Source organism: Rhinolophus sinicus, chromosome 14 (genome assembly GCF_057876585.1).
Source record: "Rhinolophus sinicus isolate RSI-liver-muscle chromosome 14, RSI-T2T, whole genome shotgun sequence".
In the NCBI taxonomy this organism is placed as follows: Eukaryota; Metazoa; Chordata; class Mammalia; order Chiroptera; family Rhinolophidae; genus Rhinolophus; species Rhinolophus sinicus.
Window position 1 is genome coordinate 11,477,525 of NC_142514.1, and position 15,193 is coordinate 11,492,717.

Genomic DNA, 15,193 nt, shown 5'->3' on the forward strand with positions numbered 1-15,193 from the left:
CAGTGTGACCTTGGGCAAGTTACTTCTCTCTAAGGAGCCTCAGTTTCCCTCTCTGCAAAAAGGGCGAGCCCTTGTTGAGAGGTTTATATAAAGAGGTTTTTAGCGGATAAAACATGGAGAGGTTTTTAGTGGATAAAACATATAAGAGTAAAAAACCAGGATTATCATCATTACTACCACCATCACCACCACCACCATCATCATCATCATCGTCATCATCAGGGGTCAGCAAACTTTCTCTGTAAGGCCAGACAGCAAATATTTTTAGATTTGCAGACCCTACTGTCTGTCACTACTCTATTGTGCCTTTGTCTCTCCAAAGCAGCCAGGGGCAAAAGTCAAATGGGCATGGCTGTATTTCAATAAAATTTTATTTACAAAAACAGGGATGGGTGGGATTTGGCCCGAGGGCTATAGTTTGCCAACCTCTGATCGAAGACCTTAGGCTCGATTGCGGGTGTCCCGTAGCAGAAAGTGGAGCGGGGTGCAGACCAGGCATCCATGGGCAAACTGCTATCTGTGGGTGTTTGGAAGGCAGGGAGAGAGTCAACACGCGTCTCATTCCCTGATTCCCACCTGGGAGGCTGCCTCCATCTGAGTCCTGTCTCCACCATGAGCCAACTGCAAGGTGGGAACGCGAAGAGGGCTGGAAAATGAAATGAGATCTGGCTGTAAAGCACCCAGGTCAGCACCGCAGACGGGAGCCCTCTGTCTTTGTAGAGCGTCATTGTCATTGTTTTTAGAGCATGAAGTGTGAGCAAAGAGGCAGGGAGGTGGAGAAGGGCCCCAACAGCTGAAGAAGTAATAGGGGGAGAGCGCTCCCTTTAAGAGGGCCTGGCCAGAGTTTGGATGGGATGCTTCTTAGTTCCAGTTCAGGGCCCTTGAAAAGAGAGACCCCTTTTGAGACCCCCATCCTGGGTTCTCAGGGATACAGGGTAAGAACAGAGTGTTTATGGTTAAGTGACTTTTTCTGATGTCCAGACACTCGTACTCTTAATCAGCTCAGCAGATGTCTGGCTAACTTCTGGGGGCCCCTAACGCTGACACTCAGAATGCAAACAGGCCTGCCCTGCCTGAGCGTGCTGTCTTGCTTTCCCGAATAGGCGTCCTTGTAATGAGAGCCACAGTTAGAGACCATCTGCTAGGAGCCGGGATCCTAAAGCCCTTTCCCTGCACAGTCTTGTGTCATTCTCGGGACTACTCCAGTAGAACAAGGGGGAAACTGAGGCTTGGCGAGATGAGGTCATGCAGCTGGAGAGGACAGGATTTCAAACCTGAAATGTTCTGATGTCAAGGCGTGTGATTTGTTACCTTCTCATGGTCTCAGTCCCTGGGTGAACTTCCAACCCTCCCCTATGCCCATGCCCCATGGCCCTTCCCGAGCCAGTGAGCTGCTGTCACAGCTGACTTTCTGCTTGCACTGCCCCCACCCCCATCCTTTAGAAGCTCCCACTTTTGTTCATGCTTCTCCTCCCTCCTTCACCCTGGCTACTTCCTGGTCCTCCCAGGCCGGGTGATAGATTGCCTAGCCCAGCCCAGCCCAGCCCTGGCGGGCCTGACTCAAAGTAATGTAGTCTTTTCTTATGGGCTGCTAGGGCCTCCTCCTACCCTCCCGCCCTGCAGGTCTGGCAGGTGACTGACTCACACACCTAGGCCCTCCGCACGCCCAGCACGGCACAGGGAGCCAGTATATCCGACCCCAGGTCCCCCTTCCACCCTGCCAGCTGCTGCGACAGCCAGGACCCTTCCCTGCCAGTGGGGCCTGCCCCCATTACCTGCATTCCTTCCCCAGAAGGCTGGAATTGGACCGCACAGAATCCAGGTCAGGTTTTTGGTTTTTAAATATCTCTGCTCCTCACTTAATTAGAGGAGGATCCTTTGGAAGACACTGGGTGTGTGGGTGGGTCTCTCCATTGTTGACACCCTGGGCTCGGGCCCAGGGACACCCTGCCCTCTCCCAGGTGGTGGTGCGCCTTGGGGATGCCTTGTGTTGGGGATTGGCGAAGGGAACTCTGCTGGGAGCCTCAGTGGCTGTGGCAGGCAGTCTGGGGATGTGGAATGCAGAGGGAGCCTTGCAGGATGGGAACTTTCTCCCACCCCCTTCTTAGGGTCACAGAGTGTGATGATTGCGGCTTGATAGGGCCTCAATGAACACCTAGTTCAACAGCACCATTTCATCGCTGGGAAAATGGAGGCTCAGAGGACAGGGAGTAACTCCAGGTCACACCGTGACTCGGTGACCAAGCAGGAGCTGGAAGCCAGAGTGGCTGGCTGCCTCCCCGCCTAGTGCTCCTTCCTTCTCACTGCCTGTTCCTCTGTCCCTGCCCCCCACCCCTACCCCCACCCCCCCAACTACCCTGGTAGCCCTCTCCCATCTCATCCTATCCTGGCCATGTTAGGAAGGAGAAACTACAACATACGCATTTTCACAGGTGTGGTTTTATGGGCTCACAGTTGGAAACATTTTAAAAGTCACCAGGCAGTTCTGGCCGTGAATCCCCGACAGGTGGCTGTTTAGCCACAGCTTGAGTCTCTCCGGTGATGGCACGCTCACAGCCTCTTTCATTTGTGTGGCTGATGTCTGGCAAATATCATGCTTGCTGGATGCTTGCTTTGTGCCAGGCACTTTGCTAACAGAGCACGTTACATGTATTAATTCATTTAATCCCCCAACACTCCTATGAGGTAAGTGTTATTATTATCATTCTTGTTTATAGCTGAGGAAACAGGCACAGAGAGGTTAATAACTTAATCAAGATTTCACAGCTTGGAAAGGGGAGCTGAGATTTGAAGCAGACAAGTCCAGTTCTGGAGCCGGACTGAACCCTTAGCCCCCTCACTTGACTGCTGCTGTGAGAGGATGAGGCAGGGGTCCAGTTGGGTGTGGCAAGGCTGAGGTTGTAAAGGGGCTGCTTAGAGGACTGTGTGTCCCACTGGCTGGTGGTCTGGGGGCACAAATGTCACCATTCAAGCTTTTTCCCCTTCACCTGCTTCAGCTCCATGGGAGATCATTCTCTGCCTCATGTAGCTCCCCCCGCTGCAGGTTCAGGACAAATGACTTCCAGAATAGTTTGTGGTGAGTGGCAGAAGGAGGGTTCGAAGCAGCTGGCCAAGGATTTCAACCCCATACACCAGCGTCAGGGGTTTCCATGGAGTCCAGCGGGGCAAAGGAGGCAGGAGGTGTGGGTGGGCATGGAGAGGAGTAGGAGGGGCCTGGTCCCAGGTCTTTCCTTCTGTCCATTATCACCTTCCAGAGAGGCCTCTGCTATGCTACCCCTTGCCTTGTCCGTCCACGAAGGGTCCCTTGGTGATTGACAAGGGCAGTGCCTCAGCCTAAGGTGATTGACAGTTTACAGAGCAAGTGCACGTCGGTTGTTTTGAGGGTCTCACATCAGCCTGGGGAGCTGGGCAGGGCAGGAATTGTGATCCCCACAATGATGATCCTTACGATCGAGGGACAAAGGCTCAGAGAGGTGAGGTGACGTGCTTGAGGTCACACAGCTACGAGATGGCAGAGAGTCAGGCCACCTCTCCTGGCTCCTAACAGAGTGCTCCACACCAGGCGTGCCCCTCTTCTTGGTAGCTTTTCCTCCAGAGGCTCCTGCTACATCTCAGACAGAAGTGTCTGAGGCGAGGCTGCCTTCCCAGCTTTTGGCCCCTGAATCAAGGTCTCCTGAGGCTTCGCTGGGGGCCACCACCTCTCTTCTGTCGCTCAATGGCTCAGGACCTCTGGGAGTATGGCAGCCGTCCTCCTGCTTGGGTCTCCTCTGTCGGTGGGACTTTGGAACCGTCAGGGGTGTGACTGGTCTTACCCCATTTCCATCCTTGCCACTTGAAGGTGAGGAGTCCCTGGCGTCTCCCTCCCGGTCTCCTCTTAGGACAGTCACGTGGGCCAGAGGTTCCCAGGGTAATTCTGTTTTGTCTTCTCCCTCTCCTAATGATAACGATACAAAGGCGATATTGATTACTAGCCATGGCTGCCACCATTAGTACATTTCCACTTGGGCACTCACCATATGCTAAGGTCTGTACCAGGCATACTGCAGGCCATAGAGCCTTTAGTCCTCCTGACAATCCCCATTTCACAGATGAGGAAGCTGAGGCTCAGAGAGGTGAAGTCACTTGCCCAGGGTCACACAGCTCATCAATGGCACCAAAATCATCAGTCAGAAAGTTGAAAGCTCACATCACCCAAAGTCACCCCCCCTAAGTTGTGTGCTGAGTTCATGGCACAAGCAGGGCCCAGCTCGGTTGACTCTGGATTTCAAGCTCTTCCCATTCAACTCCTCTGGACTGGGCAGGGCTGGCTGGTGGGACTTGAGAACCATGGGTTCTGGTAGTGTTCTGCCTCTAAATACTATGGGAGCTTGGGCAAGCTCCTTCACCTCTTGGGGCCTGGGTCACCCCATCTGGGCACAGGGGCTAATAATTCTTTCCTTGCGTTCTCACCAAGGGCTGTGGATTATTGTCGTGGCTGGGAATGCCTTCACAACCTGACACAGTCTGCATGCAGAGAAGTAGTACGAAGAGAGAGAATTCCCCAAGCAGCGTCTCCGTCCCCTCTGTGCCTGGGACAGCCTTGACATTCAATCCCCACAACCCCCTTGGGAGGCAGGAACACAATCCCGCTCTATAGTGGGAAGCTGGGACTCAGGGAAGTGAGGTCACGGGATTAACTGGTGGGGAAGCAGAGATTTCAACCCAGTCTGTGTGTCCCCGGAAGTGAGCACCCCCACTGTGCTGAAACAGCTCCCTGGGGATGGGGATCTCCCGGGGTCCCCAGGCCGGGAGCAGTGAGTGACTTTGGGGACACCCACTCTTTGGATTCAAGGTAGACACACCCATGAGGGCAAGTTCCCTGGAACCTAGCAGATGGGTCCAAGGTAGGTGGGTGGTGCTGCCATGAAGTGAGTCGTATCTCCCACTTTGCCCTTCAGCAGAATAAGAGACCCCTCCCCCATCCTTCCTGGTCTCAGGGATAGAAGCAGTCCTTGTTCCAAGAGGGTCAGGAAAAGAGGGAGCTCTCCTGGCCACACGGGGACCTGCAATGCAGGTAACCCTGGTCCTCCCTCCAGATCCAGCCGAGTCCAGCTTAGCCACTGCACAGATGTCTGATGCCCGCGCAGAAGGGGGCGGTAGTGGGGTTAGGTAGCACCCCTGCCCACCTCCTCCCTCCCCATCTTACCCTGGTTTTCTTCCGGAGCAATGTCGTAATTAAATCTGATAACTGTTCATTGCATCTGATGTAATGGGTTCCAATGTCATGGCTTTATTGAGAGGGCTGGAGTGGGGGTGGGGACCCCAGGCTGGGAGCCAGGAGGCTGCCTCAGCTCCCATTCCATTCCTTGCACCCTGTGTGACCTTGAGCCAATCCTTTGCCCTCTCGGGGCATCAGTTTCCCCTTCGGTGAAAAGACAGAGTTGGCTCGGATTATTCCTAAGGGCTCTTCCTGCTCTGAAAGTCTCTGAATTGCTCGAATGGGTGACCCTGAGGTGCCCTCTGGGCTCCCTGCCATCTCTCCCTCCTTTCCACAAAGCTGGGGAACACAGGAATGTGGAGGAGGGTGTGTTTGCTTCTGATACGTAGAAACTGGCAAAGGCTGGAGTGGTTGCCATAAAAACCCACTCCTATCCTTTCTGGCCAGGTTTGGAATAAACCCAGGATGCCAACGTTTGCCGAACTGAAGACTTTTCCACATTGTTGTTAGTGGAAAAAGTATGGACTTTGGGGTCAGACTTGGGTTCGAACCCCAGCTCTGTCCCTTCTGATGGTGTGAACTTGGGAGACTCACCTGGTTTTAGTTTATTCATCTGAAAAGGGAGCTAATAATACTGAACTTACTGAGGTGTGATGACGGTTATATGTCGTACCAGGCAGAACACCTGGCCTGGAGCATAGTAAGTGCCCAGAAAAAGGAAGGGCACGTCTCCGGCACCAATGTCATCTCAATCCCTCATTTCTGACAAGTCGATAAGACTCCGGGATGACAGGACACCTCGCCCCGCTGTCCAGGATCTCAGTGCCATGTCCATGCAGACAAGCAATGTCTTCAGGTGGTACAGATGACACTGGGCTTTATGGTCTTTCCGCTTCCTCTTTCTTAAAACTACAAAACTAGCCCCATGCCACAGTGTCTGCTCCCCTGGGGCTGCTGGCTTTCTTTGTCCCTGAGTCTTGGCATGAGAATTCGAGGGTTAGCGTGAGATCTTAGATTAACTAGAGAACAAGCCCTCCCAAAGGCCAGGGCTCCTGGTAGGTGCTCCGGAATTCTGAGATGGCACCAAGGGAATGGGCTGGGGCTGACTCCCACCAAACCCCAGGGGCTGGCACAGCTTTGTTCCCAGGCACAGTCCTGGAGCCCCACGGCAGGGAGTTATTACACCAGGCACATTCTGTGCTGCCTCTGATTCAGAGAGGTGGTTGGGGCTGGAGCAGATGAAATTCCCTGCTGAGTGGTGGTTTCTGGGAAGGGGAACATGCTTAACCAGACTCCATGCTGCTGCTTACACCCAGCTATCTTAAAGCTCATCACCCACACGCCACTCCCTTTTTTCCCCTCCCCCCTAATAATCAGCATACTCTTCTCTGCTTTCTCTGGAATCTTGGCTGGGGGATTTCCCAATTAGCAGAGAAATCGCATCCAGCAGTTATCCTGTTTCACTGAGTGGGTGGCTGGCTGGGTGTGCAGGAGTTACTGCCCTCAAGTTCTTTTCCTCTTGTTTTTCCATTGTATTCATCCATCCATCCATTTGTCCATCCATCCATCTAAAGACTGTTTATTGAGTGTCCACTCTGTGCCAGGCACTGTATTCTAGAGACACAAGTCTGCAAAACACACATGATCCTGCCCTTGGGGACATGACAGTATATAGCAGGGGTGGCAGACAATTCAATGAGAGGTACAGTAGTTTGTGTTACGGTCTTACTGTCCTCGTTTATCAGTTTCCTTCTATTGCATGGGATGATAACAGTACTTATCTCATCGGATAATTGTGAAGATCTGATGGGATAGTACAGGTAAAGGGTTGGCCCAGTGCCTGGCACGTAGTAAGTGTTCAATAAATGTCAGTTGCGATGATAATGGTGATCAGGATGAGGATGATGACGATCAAAGCCACCTACTTACCGTATGTTTCCATGAGTTGTTCCGGGCAGGCTGGCTCTCTTTGGCAGCAATGGAAGGTGACAGGGGAATGGTGAGGAAGGGCAGGTCACAAGCCAGCCTGTCAGGGTGGGGCAGCCCTTGAGCAAATGATCAGCAAAGAGAGCATGGGTGCTGGTGGGGGAGGAGGGGATATCTACGTCTGAGGGCTTCTCCAGGAAGCCTGAGATAACACAGCTGCCTCTCTGGTTTGCCTAGTTCAGAGTTGGCTGTGAAGCGTCTTAGGGAGAAATAAGCCATGAGACCAGGAGCTGTCGGCTGCCTTCGCAGGGGCTGGTGCAGGCTGTCTGGAAAGCTCCCAGAAACTGAGGGGAGCAGGGAGGACAGGAGCGGGAGAGGTTGGGAAGAGCCCCTGTGCTGGGGGCCTGGGGAAATTGCAGATGGAGCTCTAGGGGGAGCAGCTAGAAGTGGTATGGGGGGTCCTTGGTGGTTCCCCCATGGGCTGGTGGGGGCTGGGACATATCAGTCTTGTGTACCACTGTACCTCCATCTCCTGGACTGGCCAGGCACATCTTAGGCATTTATTTGGGGAGTAGTGGGAGGTTTGTTGACTGCATGCCAAGACTATTGGCATCGCAGTCTGGTTTGACTATTGTGCTGGCTTACCTGGAAGGAGCCATGGCTCCGAAACCAGACAGAAGTGGATTCAATCCCTGATACCCCCGCTCACCAGCTCTGTGGGACCCTGTAAGACACTTCCCCTTTCTGAGCCTCGGTTTCCTCATCTGCTAACCAGGAATTGCAATATTGACATTGAGAGTTGTGTGAAAAGGAGATAGTGAGGGGGTTTAGAAGGTCCCCAATAAAGAATGACTGCTTTTGTCATTATCCATGCATCTGGGATGACATCCAGAGTTGGGAGCCACGACTGTAGGATTGGGCCTGCGGGGAGGGAGTGTCGTTTGAATCCCACGTTGTGAAATTTTGGGGAGACATGCTGGGGTAGAGTCATATAGACCTGAAATTTGTAGCTTCCTTACTGTGTGACCTTAGGCAGGCTACTTACCTCTCGGGGCCTCAGTTCCTCATGTGAAAAGGGGGCTCAGGAAAGCAGTCGTTCTACAGAGTTCTCGCAAGAGTATATGGGCTCATGCATGAAGAGCATGGGGCCTGGTGTCCTGTAAATGCTCAGTAAAGGGGGGCCATCATTACGGGTGGCCTTCAGAGGAGGAATGGGAGGAATGGCATTGTGAGTGAGACTATGAGATGAGCTGAGCCACTCGTTTCCTCTGAGGGAAGGGGCTTGGGTCCTTCATGTTATGTGCCCTCAGGTTACGTACAGATGTGCTCGCCTACTGTATCTCTGCTGATATGTTGGGTAGGTCAAGGACCATCCTGGTGAAGACACTGAGGTCTCAGAAAATGCTTAGTTGCAGAAGAGAACCCAAGAAAACCATTCGGTTTAACCTCGGGTTCCACGGGGCAGGATTTGAGTGATCATAACCGGAGGCCACATGATATGGTAAAAGGAGCACGGACTCTGGATTTCAATCCCGGCTCCTCCACTCTCCTGCTGTGTGACCCTGGGCAAGCCACCTGACCTCTCTGGGTCTGTTTCTTTATTCATAAAACAGGACAAAGCCCCCTTCCTTGTAGCATTGCCAGGAGGCTGAGCACAATGTGGACCTCTGCAATCGGGAGTGATTTTGCAGGCTCCATGGAGGGCGAGGGAGTAGATGTTAATGAACGCTGGGACTGGTCCAAAAATCCAGTCTATAAAACTCCTGCCTGCAGCTTCTGGTGTGTTGCTAATGGGAGTTTATGTGAAGGACACAGCCGGATAAGGGCCTATTGTTCTGAGTGGGGACGGTTTTATGACTCTTAGAAAGCGTCTTTCATCTGGGAGACCAGGGAGCTTATGGAACCTCCCAGCCCTGGCCGGTGAAACTGGGGGACGCTGAAGGTTTCTGGGGCTGGTGCCAGGCTGCAACTATGGCCAGGCCCTCCTGCTATAGTCCAGTGGAGTGGGGGGAGGGTGACTGTAGTTCCCCACGCCAGAGTGTCACTACAGTCTCAGAGCTGGCAGCTACAGCACCTTCCTTACCCAGGTCCAGGCCCTTCCCTCCTGGAGACATTGGGTTAGCCCCCCAGCCCCCATCCTGGTCTGTTTGGCAAGCCTGGAGGCTTACCCTGTTCCCCAGGCTCTCTCCCTGCTCCGCGTCCTCTGCAGCCAGAGCCACATTCTCTTCAGCCTTATGGCAGCTTTGAGAACAGGCCTTGGGCCCTGTCTACTGTCAGCTGACCAGCAACTCTCATGCCTGGGAGCCTCGCCTGGCACCCGAGCCTGGGTATTGGCAGTAACCTGATGCCAGGAAGTGAAGACCTTGTCTCCTTGTCCTTTCTGGCTTCTTGGACAGGCCCCAAGAGCAGAAATCCAACCTCCTTTGGCTCACAAACAGCCTCGAGCCCTCTGCCTGCTTATGCCCAGCGTGGGCTACAGACACCCGAGGATGAGGCTGGCACCCTCATGTAGACGGGGCAGGCACCAGTCTGTGGGATGTGGGCTGACCTGCAGAGGGCCTTTATGCTTCCAGCTGCCTTTGATGCCCCAGGCCGTGACACTTGCCCTTTACCCCTTCACCTTTTCCATTTTGGGAGATACAGGAAAGCTACAGTAGGATGTTTGGGGATACCTTAATTGGTTCCAGAATCCCCCTTCATCCTGCACGAAGAGGGTAGCCATGGGCAGTGCACCCACCTGAATATTAACCCTTCCTCTCGTCACAGACATCTTTGCTTTCAAGGAAAATCCAGTCAGGCACGTGCAAGTGAAGGTGTGTGGGGGGCTCTCTGTAATGACACAACAAGACACTCTGATGGACATTGAAGGCCAGGACAGAATATCTTTGTGTCTGCATTTCTTCATCTGTAAAATGGGATAAAAGTACCTACTTTATAGGGTTGCTGTGAGGATTAAATGGGTTAATACATGAACAGTGATTGACCAGAGCCTGGTATAGAGAGAGTGCTACGGAAGAGTTTTCTCTTCTTACTGCTGTCATTTTTACCATGAATGCCTTCCAGCGCTTCATGGTCTCTGTCTCACTGTCTTTTTCTCCCACTTTATTCTGCACTCCGGCTTCCCCCCACCCCCTTTCCTATGGAGTTTCTGATCCCCCAGAACCTCAGCTTGAACTTGTCTCTGGTTTGTTGCATGAATGCTGGCCCCCCGCTCTGCATGATCTTTTAGGCTCAGTGTTCATGGTCATTTGACCCACTCAGCCTCTCAGCTGTCCAGTTCCAAAATCCTGGGAGAAATGAGCTGATTGGCTCAGTTTCATTCAGATGTTCAATCTGTCGTCCAATCAGCTGTGCTGGGGAGGAGTGGCTGCTATGGCACATGGGTTTGTACAAATCTTGGCATGTCCGCCCCAGCCTCTTGAGAGGGTCTATCAGAGCCCGAGAAGAACTGTGAACTCTGGTTTGGTGCTTTTTCTGTCAACTCTCGGGGGTATTCCCATGTGTCTAATCGTTCAGGGCAAGCTTTCAGAACTCCTCCTGCTGCTGTTGCTTAGAGCCTGTTTGGCTCACAAATTATTGGCTGACTTAAAATTAGAAGCAGTTGTCAATATTAAAAATCAGAGGATTTCATATAGAAATCTGGATTTCTGGTTTCTCTTGGAAAAAAAAGAAAAGAAAGCTCTGGAGACACTGGGTATAGTGATGCATCTACTAGAAATGGGGAGTGACTGTCCCTTCTACAAGGGTCATGGGCTTTCCAGGGGTGCCCCCTCTCCCTGTGGTGTCCCTGATCTTGAAACCTGGTGGCAGTTGTCACACATCTTCATCCTGTGTCTCCCATTTTCATCCCCACCCTAGCCCTCTAGTCACTGGAGTTTGCCATCTTACTCGATGTCATGGCACTTTGCCTGGGAATGGGACTGCATGAGGAAGAAGAAAAATTATATAGCTCTTCAAAATGTTAGACTATGTATATGAGGCCAGTTCTGTGCCAAATAGCCTGCACATATTATCTCATTTAATTTTCTAAACAACTCCATGAGGTAGGTATTATTACTTCCAGCCATATGACAGAGATAATGAAACAGGCTCAGAGAATTAAGCAACTTGCTCTAGGTTAGCACGGGCATCTGGCTTTAGAAATAATTTACAGAAAAGCTGCAAGTACAGCTTTTTCCCTCTGAGGCATTTGAGAGGAAACTGCTGACGATGTTTCTTAACTCTGGATACTTCAGTGTGTGTTTCCTACAAACAAGGACAGGCTCCATGATACAATCCTCAAAATCAAGAAATTGCACAAAACATTTCTACCACCCCGTCCTCAGACCCTATTTAAGTTTTGCCAATTGTCCCAATAAGTTCCTTTGTAGGAAAAGGATTGAGTTCAGAACCACACATGGCATTTAGTTGTTGAGTCTCTTTAGTGTCCTTCAATCTGGAAAAGTACTCCAGTCTTTCCTTGACTTTTGTGACCTTGACATTTTAGAAGACATTTAGAGGAATGTCCCTCAATTTGGGTTTATTTGATGTTTGGTCATCATTCTGTGAATGGCATCTTGGCAGGAATATCATGAAGTGACATTGTGTCTTTCTCAACGTGTCACATCAGGAGGCTTGTGATGTCCAAATATCTCACGACTGGTCATTTAACTCAGTTTGACCACTTGGGTGAGGAGGTATCTGCTAAGTTCCTCTACTGTGGAGTTGTTCTTTTTTCCTTTTGTGGTTCATGAGTATTTTGTGGAGAAGTACTTTGAGACTATGTAAATAGCCATTTGTAGCTTTCAATTTATTCACATCAGTATGGACTCTTGGTTTCCTATCGTAGTCATTGGAATATAAATCCTTACAATTATTGTTCATTTTGATGCTCAAATTGCCCTCAGTTCGGCTATTCGGAGCCTCCTGGAAGGCTCTGTTGGTTTCTGTGTCCTTTTGCTACGTCCCATCACTTCTTGAGCAAGTTATTAATTTCTGGCGCAATATGTTTCAGGCTCAATTTGTTCTTCCCCCCAAATCGGCCAGTTTTCCAAGGAGCTCTGGTTCCTTTTAGCAGAGAACGGTGTTTAGAAACCATAATGTAGCTGCTAAGTGTGCTTAGTGCTATTGGGGTGTTCCTGACCCCCGACCCTCTTGGTGGACACAGCTATGAGCTCACACCAATACCTCCAATTCCAGTCCAAGCCCACAGGGTTCATTCTGTTCTCCTCCCTTTCCATATTTATAATTTCCTTCTCTAATAGTGAGCGTCCCAAGAGTTTGAACCTTGACCACTGCTACCCTAGGTTGCTGCTCATAAATAATAGTTACGATAGTTTATAATATAGTATCAAAAAGTGTATTTATTTAATTTGTCAGGGAGAAGTTGAAAAGTATCTGTTAGACTAAATTTGATTGATCTGTCAAAATCCTGTGTGATGGAAGAGGGCAAAAGGATTATTGTTCCCACTTTGCTGGCAGTGGGACCAAGTGAAAGAGGTTGAGGGCTGTTCTCAGGACTTGGGGTGGCATCAGGCCCAGAGCCCGGTACTGTGTCCATGTGCAGCCCACTGGACGTGGGCTGTCCATCTGCCCATGGTTGTCTTGGCACAATTCTGAGACTAGAAGAGAACAAGTTGCCCAGGTTGGCCTCTCCCTGACACCAAGGCCCGTAAAGTGGTAGCTCAGAGAAGTCACGTTTCCCTTCCGCCTGAGCTCCTGGAACCTCCTCTGCCTGTGACTGTGCCTTTGACCTTGGCTTCCTTCCCACAAATGCGGGTCGTGGGTTGTGAGGAATCTGGGAGGCTTCGGGGGTGGGGGGTTGCTCAGTGCATCCCAGCCCCTTTCAAAATGCCCATCCTACTGAACAGGGGCAGGAGTGCATGGGAAGAGGGCTTCGTCTTGGTTAGACAGGCTCTGTCATCCGCCTTTGTAATCAAAATGTGATCTAGCGTCTCTTAGATAAGAGCCCACTCATGATTGGTTTGATGTTATGGTAAATAATGAAGACTAACTGTTTCCTGTGTGCTCTCCATTTCACTTTTCCATCCACCCACTTACTTTTTGACCCATTATGGGCCTGGACTGGTGGAAAGGGGGCCAGGCTGGGAGACAGAGGCAGGCGCCCTCTGTTCCCATCTTGATTTTGCCACCAGCTTGCTAGGGAACCTTGGGCAAGTCACTTAGCCTCTCTGGCCCATGGAAAATACCACCCTTGCCCTCCCTCCCTCTCCCCTTCCCTCCCTCTTTCCCAGTCCAGTGGTGGCCTCAAGGGAGAACAGAGTCCCTGCCCCATTCAGCTGTATCATCAATGATTATGCTTACACAGTAAATCCTGTCCTCGTCAGAATGCTCAGTGAGAGGGAAATTCTGGTTAATTGAATGTTCTGGGACATGGAAATGTTCCCAGAAATTCTTTTTTTTCCTTTTGTGGCTATTGAAACCCATTCACTCATCTATTTAGTAAATATTTCTCTTGTGCCTGTGCTCTACCAGACTGTGTCCCAGGTGTTGGGGATCCCACTGTGAATGACACAGGAACGTCCTAGCCCCCAATGACTCGGTCTGGGCACACATATACCACACAACACGGTAGAATGAGCACACTGACATGGGGAGCATAGGATGCTGTGGGAGCCCCGGAGTCAAGTCTGGGGACACTTGAGAAGAGATCCTTGAGAAGGCGTTGTTTAGGTTGAAAGCATCAAAAAGCAGTTAGCTACAGTGTCTGGGGAATGGAGCAGTAATGGCATTCCAGGCAGAGGGAACAGTCAGGGCAAAGGCCCACAGAAACACTTTGCATATTCATTTGTGCTGTGGAGTGTAGAATGTGAAGCTGGGGAGGTGAGAGAGAAGAGTGTGTGCATGTCAGGAGAGTGAGATGGTGCAGAGAGCAAGAACGCAGGTGAATGTGGCCTGGCCATGGGCCTAGGGAGGCCTGGAAGGGGAGGCCTTATTTATTCTCAAGCATGTGTTTCTTCCTCATACAAGTAGAATGTAGAGGGGAAATGAAATGAAAACACTAATTCACAGAGGAGAGGCCTCCATTGAGACGTGTCACACAGGGCTGGGAGGCACGGAGGCAAGTGGAGGACTCAGCCTTATGTAAGGAGCCACATAAGGGCTGTAGAGTGTGACCACATGGGAATGAAGGCCTGGCATTACCAGATCTCCAGATTTGTTAAGCAATCTGGCTTTTTATGGAAAATCTCCCAATCGTTAAATGTTGGTAACTAATTAACAACAACAACAAAACCATTGAGGGGAAAACAACATGCTTCTGTGGGTTCCATTTGTTCTATGAGCTGGTGGATTGCAACCCTGGATCTAGAAGTCTACTGATAAGGGTTTGAAGGTGTCTTCTAGAATTTATCCTGATCCTTTCATGATCCCAATTTGTGCTGGGCTCTAAGGGCATGAGGGGGGTTTGGAGTATGGCCCCTGCCCTCAAGCATGGATCATAGCTGCCCTCAAGCTGGAGAAAGTTCAAGTCAGTGCCCAGAGCCAACTTAACAATGGAACAAAAGCAACTAACCCAAGCGTGGAATGCTGTAGAGATCAGAGGAGAGATGGTCAGGGAACAGAGGCCATGTAGAGACGCTTCCTGGAGATTCTGGGCCTTCTGATGGTTCTGGGAGGGAGGGTGCAACCCTTAGTGCAACCAAAGAGGGGACAGGCATTCAGCCTGGAGGGCTCAGAAGGGTCCAGGACAGAAATAAGATAGCCAGGGAGGGGGTTTGGAGTAGGTCTGAAAGGCTGTAAATACAGGCCACAACATCTAAATTTTGGTCCAAAGCTTAATGACACGAGGCCCAAGATTACTCGATGGACATCTGAAGATGTTCTTGCTGCTTTGCTGGCATTCTGGAAACTTTCCTCTCTGTTGTCACGGCCACTGCTTATTCACTCCTAGAATGGAGGCTCTAGCAGGGCAAAGACCATTCCTGTTTTGTCCACTGATATCTCTTGCGTGCCTAGAACAATGTCTGGAACACAGTAAGTGCTCAACGGATATTTACTGGTTGCCTGGGATGGGCCTAGTGTTGCCCGAGGCCTGAGGTTTCAGACAACTCTATGAACAGCTCTTAGGAC

General features: G+C 51.0%; 1 protein-coding gene across 1 annotated transcript in view; it reads left to right on the top strand.

The window, feature by feature from the left end:
* The first annotated feature begins 1,670 nt into the window (after window positions 1-1,670).
* Window positions 1,671-15,193, top strand: part of ARHGEF10L (Rho guanine nucleotide exchange factor 10 like) — a 149,357-nt gene continuing 135,834 nt past the window's right edge. Inside the window, exon 1 of the mRNA XM_088790236.1 lies at window positions 1,671-1,822. The gene's annotated coding sequence lies outside the window, so the exon portion shown is untranslated. The remainder of the gene's footprint in view (window positions 1,823-15,193) is intronic.